Genomic DNA, 4,461 nt, shown 5'->3' on the forward strand with positions numbered 1-4,461 from the left:
GTGGCTCAGATTTCTATCCAGAGGAACTGAAGTAGAAGAGAAAATGTTTGCCTAAGACTCCCTAGCTTGTAAAGACACGCTCTGGGATGAATCTGCCGCTACACATTAACAAAACACATCCCTTTCTATTCCATGAAACGAAGCCTTCACCTTGAACGTGGCTCAGATTATTGTCCTCAAAAGTTTGGCGAGAGAAAAATGAAATATTTCCTTAAAGACTAATAAAACTTTTCATAATGAACATGGTTTAAAATCTGCCCAGAACAATTCTGAAAAAAAAAAAAAACTTAAAATCTACATCAGAGAAGGATCTGCACTGCCACATTACAAGGCACAGATAAGGAATTCTAATACTCCCTTAGTTTTCTGGAACGTGGTTTGAAATAGTCATGAAGAATTAAGAAAAGGAGAATACATCACTTAAACTCACTAACTTACATAACAAAAGGAATCACATTAGTATAACAAAACCCACAAATAAGTCATGTACTCGTTGGTCGTCACTTTTCAAGGAAGTGGTTGAGATTCTGTCGTGATGAAATAAAAAGACCAAAAGACCAACGATAAACAACTGACTCTTCCCGCCTCACACTCCAGGCACGTGGTGAAATTCTGTCTTAAAGACCTTACAAAAACAATACTTAAGTTACACACCACAAGGAATCGTATTACAAAAACAAAAGCTTCAGGTAAAGAGAACTCCTCTCCCTCACTTTTATGAACCATGCCTCAAATTCCATCGAAAAAAAAAGAGATAAATAAATAAATAAATAAATAAATACAATATATATATATATATATATATATATATATATATATATATATATATATATATATATATATATATATATATATATATATATATATATATATATATATAACGAAAAAACTGAACTTAAGACTTCCTAGAGGACGTAAGAGAAGGAATCACATTAGTAGAAAAAAGGGTAAAGATTATGAAGGCTCCTTTCCTCACTTTTGTGAACGTAATTAAAACCTCTTCTAAAAACTCAGAACACAAGAAAATATCAGCTTAAGACACACATACCAGATGGAATCGTATTAATAAGCCAAAGTAAAAAAAAATATGTACTGAAGACTATTAACGTTACATCGCAGAACAAATCATATCACCAGAACAAAGTTTAAAGGTAAAGAAGACACAGGCCTCCCCACTCTGAAGAACGTGTTTGAAATTTCTCCCTTGAAGAATTACAAAAACGAGAAAATGTCAGTTTGAGATTATCGAACCTAGGAAACAGGAGGAATCGTAGGAGTAGAACAAAGGACAGAGAAAAATCATCTCACTTTCCAAGAACATGTTTGAGATTTATGTCGTAAAGAACTTTAAAAGTGAGAAAAAATATTTCGTGGAAAGCACTAAAGTTACGGCAGAAGGAATGGTATCAGTACAACAAAGGTTAGGGATACAGACTATTCATCCCTCCTCACTGTTAAGGAACGTGGCTAAGATTATGTGCTGAAGAATATAAAAAGTGAAAATAAATATCTATTAAACATTACTATATTTACATAGCACAGGGATTCGTATTAATGGAACAAAAACTGAAGGTAAAGAATTGACTCGTATTTCCTCTTTCCAGAAAGAAATGTTTTATAATTGTGTAGAATTAAGACACAAGAAAATATCAACTTAACACTTCCCAACCCACGAAGCAGAATGAATATTAACAGTAGAACAAAGGCTATAGAAAAAGAAGACTCTGCCCTCAGTTTCCTGCGACCTGCGTGGAGTCCTGCCGTGGAGAGCTTAGAAAACGACGACTGTAAGTGGGAGGGAAATCTTTACTGGATTACATATTTTTTTTATTGTTCTTTTTTTATTAGTATTATCATTTAAGAGCTCGTGCCAAGGACAACAAAAACTACAATGTTCCTTGAAGACTGTGAGTGAGAGGGAAGAGGTTCACTTTATTTTTGTATTCATGCAATAAAAAAAAAAAAAAACTCATTCAAGACGCCAGAGTGTGGGAGTCCATAGGCAAGTCCAACAATTTAAACCGAATGTGAAGCAAAAGGCTTTATTTTCATGAGGTTCTCTGGTCTATTCCAGTTCGTTTCGTCTCCTCATGAAGGGCGTTGGCAAACATTTCTTCCTCTCACTTTCTTAACACTAGGTGGACACTTTATTGGAAGTTACTAATTTTCCCGCACGATAGTATTCATCATCGAAGCGCCCCCGCGATGCAGTGACCAGCGCCTCACTGCATCAATGATTCTAACTGAGTCATGACGCCGCAACATCCAGGTGAAGATGACGAAAAAAGGAGGTTTCCACGATCGAACGTGAACCTTCAGACTGCCACACAAACCACATACCACAGAGCCTACCAGAGAGAGAGAGAGAGAGAGAGAGAGAGAGAGAGAGAGAGAGAGAGAGAGAGAGAGAGAGAGAGAAATGAGAAGTTACATAGGTAGATAAGACAGATATATGAATAGATGGATGAAATTAGACAAACAGATGCAGATAGATAGATAGAATGATAGATAGATAGATAGATAGATAGATAGATAGATAGATAGATAGATAGATAGATAGATAGATAGACTGATGCAGAGAAAGAAAGACACATAGATAGACAGACAAAACAAAACTGAGGTAAATAGAAAAAAAAATGACATTGATGTATCGGCACAAAGACAAATCAACAGATAGACAAACAGACAGACAGACAACCAGCTAACATCCGCTAACCTAATCCCACCCCAAGTATAACTGAGATGCCTGATATTCACTTTAAAATAAGTCAATGTAAATACCTAAAGGCCAATACTAATGCTGCTTCCTGGCCGCCTCGTGGACACACACACACACACACTCACACATACACACACACACGGTAATGACTTGTGCAATTACGGGGCGTGCGGGGGTCGTTACTGCTAAAGCTGAGGCTAGAAAGACAGGGTTGTGGAGGTTAGACTGAGGTGGTGAGGCTAGGGAAGGCTGGGAAGGTGAGGCTGGGGAGGCGAAGCTAGGAACAGGAAGCTGGAAAGATGGCGCTGGGGAGGTGAGACTAGGGGAGGTAAGGCTGGGGGCAGGCTAGGTTGGGGTGGGGCTGGTGGGGGTAAAGATAAACCCATGGCAACAAGGTAATTCACTCTCAATTTAATGAGATGAACAGTGATTCTAGTAACGAGTGTTGATTCACCTCAGCTCTCTCACTCTTGACTCCTCACATGATTCCTCGTATAGATGAGTTGATGATGAAGCGGAGTGAGTTGATGTGGTGGAGGTGAAGGATGAGGTGATGAGGGAAAGGCAGTTGATGATGGTTATGAAAGTGATGGAGGAACAAACAGCGACAAGGATGTGGAAGATAATATTGGAGTGGTAGAAGGTGGAACGGCAGAGGATGTGCTGGTGATCAGAAAGACAACAATGGTTAATGTTTGCGATGATTCCTGATTGCAGACTTTACGGTAAATATTCAAGAAACAAGTGTAATATACCGGGGAATGTTGTGACAGCGGCGGGATGCGTGGTGAGGGAGCAGAGACGCCTAGACAGTAGGCGCACCGCGCACTCCCGCCAACACTCAAGCTTATTTTCGTGTCCCTCAGCCTTACAACCTCCCATTTCAAGCACCATTCCTTTAGATTCATGGCACTAGAAACACTTACGTCCTAGATAAACATGTGAAATACAAAAAAAAAAAAAAAAATGATAACTATGCAAAATTAAGAAAATGTTAGTTATTAATCATCTGGCAACTGTGATTCCTCAACCGCTTGCTTCCTACTAGCCTAGCGAGGAACGACACACCAGTTTCACTAGCAGTACATGTCCAAATACACTTATTACCAAGTTAACATACCTGCTGACCACAGAGGACAAGCTTTGGTAGTCTTGGTTCACCTAAAGCCCAAATAAGCGTCCAAGAAAACACAGAAGACTCACACGTACACCACAACGAAGCTGACGCCACTGACCACTGACTGGATGACTGAAATGAGTCGCGTAGCTTCTCTTCCTTGTCTCGAAGCCACTCGGGACTTCGGCGGCACTGTCAAATATAAAAGAACACGGTAAAATGTAAAGAATGCTTTAAAAGTTTGAAAATATGTATGAATAATGCATTTCGGTACAATATTAGTAACATTCTACACTACAACTGCATTTTTTCATAATCAGGCAATTTTTTATAACCTTTTCATATTGCAATGGATTCAGTTTCTGCTTGTAAGAAGGAAGAGCGAGAGTACAGAACAAGGTTAGTGAACTGAGCCTGGAGGGCCCGAAGACCCTTTGCAACATCATATAACTGAACACTGGCCAGTAACACGAAATACCGAGGCCACAGTTCGGATTTGGTGTTCTGTAAGTACTTTCCCTACGCATTTCACACAGAGAGGACAATAATGGGGGTCTTGAAGAGTGTGTGCATAATGGTGATGCTGTAGCTAACGTCATGCATTACCATTAAAAAAAAAAAAAAA

The 4,461-nt window shown here is 39.0% G+C and overlaps 1 long non-coding RNA gene across 4 annotated transcripts in view; it reads right to left on the bottom strand.

The window, feature by feature from the left end:
• LOC135098944 (uncharacterized) overlaps positions 1–3,996 on the bottom strand; it is a 25,095-nt gene extending 21,099 nt beyond the window's left edge. For 2 of the 4 annotated variants that reach the window (XR_010267525.1, XR_010267523.1), the window contains exon 1: positions 3,840–3,982. This is a non-coding gene — a long non-coding RNA (uncharacterized LOC135098944). Of the gene's footprint in view, positions 1–3,839 lie in introns of all 4 variants that reach the window. The other 2 variants (XR_010267524.1, XR_010267521.1) reach the window with 2 other exon arrangements.
• Between the last annotated feature and the right edge of the window lie 465 nt (positions 3,997–4,461).

Source organism: Scylla paramamosain, unplaced genomic scaffold (genome assembly GCF_035594125.1).
Source record: "Scylla paramamosain isolate STU-SP2022 unplaced genomic scaffold, ASM3559412v1 Contig93, whole genome shotgun sequence".
NCBI lineage: Eukaryota > Metazoa > Arthropoda > Malacostraca > Decapoda > Portunidae > Scylla > Scylla paramamosain.